Here is a 10,529-nt window from a genome sequence, read left to right on the forward strand (position 1 = left end):
CAGGCTCTGACCGGAAAACAGGCAGGTAACCCTTCAGGGCCAGCTTGGCAGCATAAGCAAGTGAAAGCAGTGACCCCAGATTACTCTGGCCCCTATGGACTGATCTTGTTTCCATCTGTCAGTCTGTCTTCAGCCTCTTTGGGTGGTACCAGTTCACGCTTCTGAGGCAGCTAAGTACACTTCCAAGTGGGGAAGCTGCAGTGCAAAGGAGAACGGTGCATGCAAACCCTTCATGTGCCCTGTTAAAAATGGCCTTGGCTGCAGGGAAGTAACAGATGCCTTTGGAAGCGTGGGCTGGAGTAGGCTGCACTAACACAGCCTGCCCGGTAGCAGGGCTGGCAGGGTGTGGTGAGGGGCATCCGGCTTTGGATCAGTGCAAGGGTGGGAGCCATTCAGGGAGGCAGCAGCTGAGTGAGTGTGAGTGTAGGCATGCCAGGGGTGACTATGAAGGATCACTGTATTTTTAAGTTCATTTTTAAAACCCCAAATAAATAGGAGATGTGATGGTTTCTAATTAGACATCACATCATGGGCCTGGAACTCATCATTACAAACCCATGGGAGGGGTAGGCTGTGGCCTGCTGCCAGAGCCCTGGCTACTGCTGTGGCTGTGCAGGCTTCCCCCTGGTGACCTAGGATGCAATCCAGGCGGTGTGTCCTGACCCTCCCTGACACACCCTGGCTTTGACAGAGCGGGCTGAGCTCTAGCATCTCCATCAGGCTACTGGAGCAAGGCGCTGGCAAAAAGAAATGGAGAAAGAGGCCTGTTTTGTTCTAGCATTGCTCTGGGATTAGGAGCCAAATACAAGGAGTTACAGGGAGCAATGAGCAGAGGTCCTGGCTTGAAGCAGTCCGGTCACTGAAATGCACTGCCTGCTGTCCTGTAGCTGCCTGAGCACAGAGTCTCCAGCACATGGTGCTGCTAGGGCCGAGCACACTCACCGCACTGAGGGTAGTGCTGAGGGTGGCTTTCCACGGTGGGTGCAGCGAAGCCACTGAGCGCTGAGCCGTCCATAAGAGCACAACAGCAGCATCCCACACAGCTTCCCCAGTCATCAACTTTCTGATCCCATGAAAAGTGATGCCCCATTTCCAGAACCCTACTGGTCACTAACTGGCACCTGGAAATGGGATGGGCACCATTGCCAGAACATCAGGGATGGAGATTGCCACTATCTTACATCAGAAGTGACAAGCCAACTGGTATGGAAACCCAGCATGCATACTTAGCATGAAAGAAACAGTGATGGCCAGGAATGGGCAGTGGTACAACTGGTCCCAGATTCCCTACAGGCAGCCAGGTGTAGCAGGGCCAAATGCTGCTGATAGGGATGGAAATAGTGTAAGAGAGAGGAACACAAAATCCAAGTGCCAAAATGTGTCCCCATTAGGAAGGGTTACCATTGCTGTTCCCATTCAGCAGTATTCTTGCTGGCTACCTTCATCAAGCACATCACCTTTCATTCCACATGCAAGACAGACCTCTTCTAACCTGATGTTGCTAGAGCAGACACAGCAGAGGTCACATGGGATCTAATACATTCATGCAATGAACACCATGCAAATTCCCCTCTTGGGGAAACGGAGAGGGAAAGAAAGAATCCATGTGACAGGTGCTAGGTACATTCCTCGATGACCTTGCAGATACCCGTGAAAGGAACCTGAACAGCAGAGCAGTGGGCTCAAACTTTTTCATTTGGAGACATCCTGGTTTGTGAAAGGGCAATCTGTAACACTGATTTATTGTGCAGTCTTTCATATAAACTGTGTCCCCAAGGGATTTAAACAGTTCAACGTCAGATTAAAACATCAATGCACTCTTTGAGGTAGGAAAATTGAGCATATGAGACACAGACAACAATGTTACAGCTCTCAGTAGAGTATTAGCCCAACCCGTTGTCCGTGCATGAAATTCCTGGCCGATTGTTAGTTTCTTAGCAGTATATTAGTGCCTGCAGGTGTCCAGCTCAGCTCAGGACTCTATTCTCCCGGGCTCTGTACAAGCACATAGGAAGAAAAAGCCTTTACCCTGCAGAGTTTGCAGTCTAACTAGACAGGACAGATGCTGGGTAAGAGAAAGGAAATATTCCCATTCCATTTTACTGATGGGGAAATGAAGTGATTAACCAACATTGCAGAGGTCACACTGGGAGTGTGTTATAGCTAGGAATGGAATACCGATCTCTCAAGTCCTCATCTAGTGCCTTAAAGCACATGGCCATCCTTCCTTTCTCTGAATCCATACTTTGATACGCAGTGTGCCAATACTACTCTGTTGTGCCTTGAAGTCAGTGGAAATTCCGTAAGTATAAATGAGAACAAGATATGTATTTAAAGTCCATCTGGGTAGTGCTTTGATGTGCAGTATATATGAGCATAAAACTACTAGAAAAACTCACACTTCAGTTTCACGATTATTTTTTTAATTTGAAGCCCTACAGTAGATTTTTTTTTGTGGGGTGGGGGAGGGCAAGGGGAGGGGCACATCTCCTTTTTTCTTAAGGTTGAAATAAAATTAAAAAACACAAACACCCAAGCAGAACCCATCAGCTGCAGACTGGAATTGCGCAAAATAAAAAGTTCACAATTCCAGATTCTTCAGTCCCACCATTCCCTAGACCCATAACAATCCTAACTATATGAAAAACCTACCATAGCCTTACAGGTAAATAGCTGCAACATCAGGTGGTTGCGAGCCAAAAAATCAGTTGGGGTCTGAGTCTATACCATTTTTAACAGTTATAACCCTAGAGCTTAAAATATATGTATTTTTCCAATATATCTAGAGAGTTTTCCCAACTGCAGACTGGCCCCAAGTGTGCTTTGGGAAAAGCAAGCAATTTTCAGAAGTGAGTTGTAAGTTAGTAGGTCTCACGGAGTCTAACACTTACTTACAGAGGTGTAAGTTGGCATAATTTTTACATGCCAAGAAGACAGAAGAAGGTGTAAGTTAAACAGGCTGGGAGGGGCAGGTTTCATTAAACATTTTCATACAGCTTCACTAGCTGCTTAACTCACTACAATCCTCTCTTCTGCGGCTGGCTTGTGAGCTGTGCCAGCTGAGGCTCCCTGGCCACATCTACATGAGATGCTGACTGCACAGTTGTTACTGAGCAGTCATTTAGTACTTCTATAAACAAGTACTAAATGACTGCTCAGTAACCAGAGTTACTGCACAGTCGTGTCACGGAACGGCTTTTAAGTGACGCTGACGGTGCAGTAGCTCATTACTACTGCGCAGTCAGCATCTTGTGTAGACGTGGCCCCTGTGAAACAGGCTTAGAGGTGGTGTACGGGCCTTGGCTACTTTAGAAAGCTTTTTGGTCTTTTTGTTTTTCAGCACACTCTACTTGACATCCACACACAAATGGTTTTTGTCTTATTCCTTCTCCATCTACAATTAATCTGCTTTCAAAACACCACAGCTCTCATTAGGACCAAGCTTTACCATGTGACATTTCTGTGGGAGCAAATGAATTGTATTGCCTCAGGTAGTCACCTCACCCATGCTACATAATTTCACATTTGGATTGGCCTCTCAGCTTACCTGTGCTCGGACTATCCTGGCTGGCTGCTCCCTTCTCGCTAGGCACATGAGATACTTTACTGTGCAGTAGAGCTAATTGCTGTGTAATACACATCACCATCTACACATGCTGATCCTTACTGCTCAGCAATCTGCCCTACTTGGCAGTTAATTTGCTACCTGCATATGCAAGCAGCCAATTAACTGCAGAGTAATTATGCTGTAGTACGGCATATGTGTAGGGTACTTGTACTCATGACAGTCATCACAACGTACACGTGACAAAAATGTAATTTGTGTGGCTTAATGGTGTCACGCATTACATGTGCACCAGTTTTGGGGGTTTTAAATGACTTTGCATCATTGCAAACTAAACTACATCTGGATGTAGTTTAGTTTACAACGTTGCAAAGTGAAATGATGCAGCTATCAGCCTATGCCCCCCTGGCCATGGGAGAGGTGGGCAAGCTCCATAGAAAAAAAGGATCGTGCCCCGCATTGCTTCTTCCTTCAGCAGGTGCCTGGCTGCTGCAGGCACCGGCTGAAGGCAAAAGCGGCGAGGGACCTGATACTTTTTTTTTTTTTTGCAGAGCCTGCCTTTCCCATGGCCAGGGGGTGAACTTCCAGTGAGATGAGCAACCCCTGAGCTGCAGGGTGCCCCAGTCCTTCCCTCCATGGCAGCAGCACCACCAGGGCCACCCAGGCAGGCTGCTAGTAGGTGGGGGCTGCCACAGCTTGGAGGTAGCACCCAGCTGGATTCAATTTTTCTCCAAGCCTGCTGGGGCTTCCAGCTCCCCTCCCCCCACACTGTCCCCACTGTCTTCCACCCGGGAATGAGCTGGCTCGCCCCTGGGGCAGTGCAGAGAGGTGGCAGGAGGGCGGCTGGGTGTGCTGGCAGCTGGTGAAGGCAGCGGGAATGGTGCCCAGGGCACTGGAAGCCCACCAAGCTCGTGGTTCTCTGAGCCTGCCTGGGCTTCCAGTGCCCTATGTGCCATCCCTGCTGCCTTCTCCAGCCACCAGCACACCCAGCTGCCCTCCTGCTGCCTCCCCTTACTGCCCCAGGGGCAAGCTAGCCCCTTCCTGGGCAGTCCCAGGGAGCAGCACCCAGCTGGCTCCCAGTGGGCTGGCTTGGGAAACAGTTGGATTGGGCTGGGAATGGCCTCTGAGCTAAGGCAGCACCCAGCCCGCTAGCAGCCCACCTGGGTGGCCCTGGGGGTGGGGGTGCCACTGCCATGGAGGGAACAACCAGGGCCCCCTGCAGCTCAGAGGTCACTCAGCCCACTGGCAGCTCGGCCCCCCTGGCTGCAAGCAGGCCCCAGCTCTGGCAAAAAAAAAAAAAGGGTCAGGCCCCTCGCTGTAGCGTGACAGAAAATTGAAACAGTGGGTTTCAATTTAATAACCCACCATTTCATTTTAGGGGGTATAAAATAAAACCTTGGGGATTAAACCCCTGTCACATGTACAAGCACCTGTAGACAGCCAACCGGGAGCAAAATTGCTCCGGGGCAGCAGGGGGCAGGGAACTGCTCCCTGCCCCTGGGAGCTGCCTGCTGCCAGGGCAGGCTCCACCACTGGAGTCCAGACAGGGACAATGTTCCCCTGCCCGGGCAGCAGGGAACTCCCAGCCCCTGCTCCAAAGTCACCGAGTGGGGACTGGGAACAATTTTACCAGCTCCTGCTCCATAATCACGATTGTGAAGTGGGGGCTAGGAGCTCCCTGCACAGGGAAAGTTCCCTGCCCAGCCTGGAGCTGGCTGGGACCTGCGCTTGACCAGGACTGTTTCTGGCCAGACTTAGACTGAGCAGGAAAGTCTGCATGTACAGACTGGAGGAGGCTGGGAACTGTCCAGCCAGCTACGGGCTGCATGTGCAGATTTCCCCACACAGCCTGGGACTGGCCAGGAACTGCCCCAGTCTGGGGTTGGTCTCAGCCCTGCAGATTTTTCCCAGCCCCATGCCCCAGTTGGACGATCGAGGCACACAGCTTGGAAAGAGCTGCAGGGGCAGGGCAGGTCTCAGGCCCCTGCCCCAATCTGCTGGTGGGGCAGTTAGCAGTGAGTCTCCACTGGGCTGGGAATCCCCGCACAGCCAGCTGCTCACTGCTAGCTGTCCCAGCAGCAGATTGGGGCAGGGGACTGAGACCTGCCCCTCCCCTGCGGCTCTTTCTAAGCCCCCTTCCCCTGATTGGGAAGCCAGGGCTGGGAGCTCCCTGCTGCCAGGACAGGGAGGCATTGGCCCCACTTGGGCTTCACCACAAGAGCCTGCCCCGGCAGCATGCAGCTGTGGGGCAGAGAACAATCTCCCAGACCCCACCAGGAAACAGCAGGCTGCTGCCTGCCAGCCCCTGGGCTGGGGGTGGGGGGCGTTAGCTCCCCCTGGCTGCTGCAGAGGGTCAGTGCAGGGCTGGCAGGGGTGGGAGCAGACTGCTACCAGGAGCAGCAAATCTGCTCCTGAATCCTTGCACTTGTGCACACCTGCCTGGGGTGGGCTTACTCTAGAGTAATTTACTCTAGAGTAAACCCACGTTGCAGCATTTGCATGTGTAGATGCGCCCTTTAAGTGATTCTGTGACTTAGCATGTAGCACCTAACAGAGTTTCTCCAAGGTTAAGAAAGCTACTGTTGACCAAGTTGTTATTGTTTCCCAAGCCAATGCAACCTTGGTGCAGATACAGTGTGAGCACATAGACAATTTACTATGGCATAGAAGGAGATGTTTCTGGAGTAGCTGTCTGTGTGCACACACTTACTCTGTCGTAAACTGAGACCAACTCTTGGCAGTCTAGCCCTCAGTGAGAGACTCAACCACAGTTTTCCTCTGCAGAGTAAGAGCACCCTGGCAGCTTTCCCCCAGTGGTGTAACTAGAGTGGAGTGACTGGCAGCTACCCAGGCAATGACCTGGGGGGTAGTGGGGTGGAAAGAAAACAACTGCTGCTACAGCCACACAATCACACCAGTGGCATGGAAGCAAGCAGAAGTTGCCACTGCCCCTGTGTGTGGCAACTGCTCTGGGCAGCCAGCCACACTGTGAGAACTCTGGTTTATTCCAATATGCAGTCAAACCCTGCCACTTTTATCTACTACTAAGTTGCTCTACGGTCACAGCTGCCGTTATGCTGGCATAACAGTACCACAGGGTTTGTTTATAGAGAACATTACACCAAGATAAACTAAGCTGGAAATTTAAACCACTGTGATTACACCACTATAACCCTCTACCCTAGCGGAGGCCAAACTTTTTGTCAGGCGTGCCACAAATTAGCTCTGTACCTGCTCCTACCTAGTGCTACTTTCCCCTGCCCAAACTGCTGCTCTGCTTTCTGCTTCCTAACTTGTATGCCCAGCCCGATCTTCTGCTCTGCCTTTTGCTTCCTGCCCTATCTGCTGATGTGCTGCTTGTTTCCTCCCCAGTCTGCCACATGCCACACATAGAGGCTGCCCATGCCGTCTGTAGCACCTATACTGCAGGTTGTCCACATCTGTCCTGTTCCACGTTGACACTCTTATTCCAGTATAACAATGTATTTATTCAGTTTAGTTTATGTAATTTTGGAAAAATTAAACTAAGCTGAAAAAAAGCACTCACACTTGAGTAAGAGAGTACACACCGGTCTACACTGCTGTAATTACATTGATACAGGGCTTGGCTACACTTTGCAGGATTTGCTGGCAGTGTTATATCACTGCAGCTATCTAAGAAACCCCACTAGGGGAGGAAGTTTATAATGGCAAGAGTGTCCTACCTGGACTCACTTCAAATGAAATAAGCTACAGGGGCAAAAGGACACAGGTGTTTTACCCAAGGGTGTAGCTTTGTTGGTCCAGGCAGAATTTTTTCACACTAGCTAGGCCAGAAGAACTTCTAAGAGTGGCTCAATCTATAATTATACCAGCATAACTGGGAAACCTTTCCTGAGCAGACAAACCCTTCTACTGGCCTAGCTTACTCCCCATCCATCCCACAGAGGAACAGCCCTATCTTTATAACTCATCTTGATAGTAGTATAAGTACATCCACACTCAAGGGCTTGTACTGCTTCAGCTATACCAGTCTGCCTTTACAAACTTTACAACTTCTCGGGCCAAATAAGGCCGAGCAGACCTATCTGGAAAGGTCTGGGGAGGAAGCATAAACATTACCTTTGGTTTTCCTCAAAATAGTTACGCTGGTACAACCCCTAGTGTGCAGGTGGGTCAAGCCATTAGAAGGGCAACTTCAACTAGTATAGCTTACTCCTTAAATTTAGCTCTACCCATAACAGAGTCTTTATCATGTACAAATGCAATATGGAATATAGGCAGGCAAGGTTCTTTGGTTAGATGTGATATCTTTTATTAGACCACCTGAGTAGATGGAAAAAACTTCTTAGTTAGCTTTCGGGTGCAGTCACCCTTCATCAGGCATAGGGAGTCTCTGCTGGTCTGAGACTCCCTATGGAACATTGTATTTATTTAACAATTTAAGCAATATTGTATTGATTTAACCCTCAAGCACCACTACGTAAAGAAGTACAAAACCTGTATGTAAACCAATCTTTTGTCCCCTGCCCTTTGCTTTTGGCTCATCACTCAAGCTGGAGTAAACCCAGGGGTTGTTTTAAAAACAGTAATTGCTTCTCAAGCCAGCAGTGTTTGTGGAGTCTGAGCTGCCTTAACCCAAGCCATGAATACTACTGTCAGCGAAGTGTCCTCCCATGATTCCTTTTAGCCTCCACTTCATTAGTTGGGGAAAAGCACTGCAACTTTCTCCTTGTTTAAAAAAGTCTATTTTTAGTGGGAATAAAAGTCTCTCTGCAACTAAGTAAATGTCAACCTGAGAAAATGTTTCACTGTTTGATTCTTTCTGGAGGGAACATTTTGTTCCAAAACACAAGGGCTGCTACAAGGACTTGGAATTGGCCGCTAAACGCTCAGCATATGCAAACGCTCATCAGGAGGCATCAGGCCAACCATGTGGGTTTGGGGATGCAGATCGCTTCCTGCATGCTGTCGGCAAGTTTGGCACTCTGTCCAGTCAGCCACACACCCACCCTTCTTACAGGAGACTGCAGGGAATGGGGCAATCCAGGGACTTTGAGAGCCTTGTGGTTCAGCTAAAGGACCACTTTCCCTCACAGGCATCAGAAAAGCTGCAGTCTGAGACTGTTCTTTGGAGAAAACAATCCAGCTACAGCACTGGTGAGAAGAAGTACTTTTGGGTTAGATCCAGATCCACCTACTAGGCACCAAATGTACTTGGGCACCTAAGTGTGACCATGTTCCACCCTGCTTGACTCCATGAAAAACAATTAACATTAAACTGGGAGATGCCCTCCTGCTCACTGTCTTTTTCTGACTTAACCTTATAGCTAACATGGTGGTGTGTATTAAAGCGGGTGCACTAATGTGTTTTCAGGGAGATTGGGCTCTGTCTTTTGCTTCTTGACAAGTCCCCACCAAAATGTAACACATAGCTACAGCAAATGCATCCCCACAACAGACAAGTCCCAGAAGCAGGTTTAACATCAGCCTCAGCTGAGCTGCTACCATATGATGGAGGGGGGTTGCTAGTGGGGTTCCATAGCAAAGTGTCAAGCCTGACTCTGTTCAGTAGTTCCATCAGTGTGTTAAAGCAAATACACCTGAAATGGACAAGTTCTGTCCAAGAGATGGACAGAATGATTCATTATGCTGTGAACAGAATAGTTTGCCTCCCCTTGAATCAAACAAATGTATTTAACACAGCCAAAGGAAACAAGGAATGCAGGCCACATTTTCAGAATAGGGCCCATGTCCTAGAAAACAGTGACTCAGAGAAGGATTTTTGGGGATCACAGTGGATAAGCAACCCAACATGAATGCCAGCATGAAACTATGGTCAAAAGGGCTGACATGGTTCCTGGATATAGAACGAGGGGCATAGTGAGCAGGAGGAGGGAGGGGATCCTACTTCTGTCCTTGACACCGACAAGACCTGTCCTGGGAACCCATGTCCAATGCTGGTGCCCATATGCTGCAAATGTGGTGCAGGTGCAAACAATAACCACACAAATCAGTTGAAGACTGGAAGAGATGCTTTACAGTGAAAGAATTAAAGAGTTGTCAGATCAGATTTGCAGAAAGAAGATCGAGAGGTGACTTTACTGTCTTTAGAGGGAGAACATACTGGATGCTCCAAGGGTCATGAACATAGCGGGAAAAAGCAAAAGGAAAGCAAGTGGCTGGAAACTCAAGCTGGGCAGTGAGGGTGATTAACCAATGGAACAAATGACCAAAGGGAGTGGTCCCTCCACCTCTTGATGTCTTAAGATCAAGAGTGGATGCTACTGTGGAAGATGGCTTAATCAAAGACATTACTAGACCCAGGACAGGAAGAGCAATTACATCTAAAGGCCTGTGATATACAGGAAGCCAAATCATGTGATCTGATGGTATCGTTTAGCCCTCAGCTCTGTGACTTGATGGACTGCATAAAAAACCTGATTGATTACGTTGGGATTTAATCCCCTGCCTTTGTATTTCCCAGTCACAGCTACCAGGAACCAGAGGGTGCTGATATTTCTTGTTTCTCCATGAACTCCCCTTAGATCTCTTTGCTGCCTGTAAGATGACTTGAGCTCCTGGGCTTGGGTTTCTATTACCGTGTGTTTATTCTACACTGCCATGAAGTCTATTCTGCTAACCAGCTCCTCCAAGGCCAAATTTGGATCTTCATTTTTTTCCTTTAACTTCAGCATGGCCCCAGGTCACCACACTCCGCAGTAATACACTCCTCAGAGGAACTGGTGTATTTTTAATTATTCAGTCCACTGCTTTTAAAAGTTTTCATCTTGCTTTATCAGGGGTTTGTTTGAGAGGGAGTAACTGGTGCAGTTATCTACTGCTTTAGCTGATGCTAAGCCTGAATCTTATTACACAATTTTGAGTTACAGCTAAAATTCTTTAGGTAATCTTCCCCCTTATCAGACAGTCTTAGTTCTCCAGACTCACCAGCATGACTGGCCTTCTAAATTCTTGCTACATA

The sequence above is a fragment of the Alligator sinensis genome, unplaced genomic scaffold (genome assembly GCF_000455745.1).
Source record: "Alligator sinensis unplaced genomic scaffold, ASM45574v1 scaffold1368_1, whole genome shotgun sequence".
Lineage (NCBI taxonomy): Eukaryota > Metazoa > Chordata > Crocodylia > Alligatoridae > Alligator > Alligator sinensis.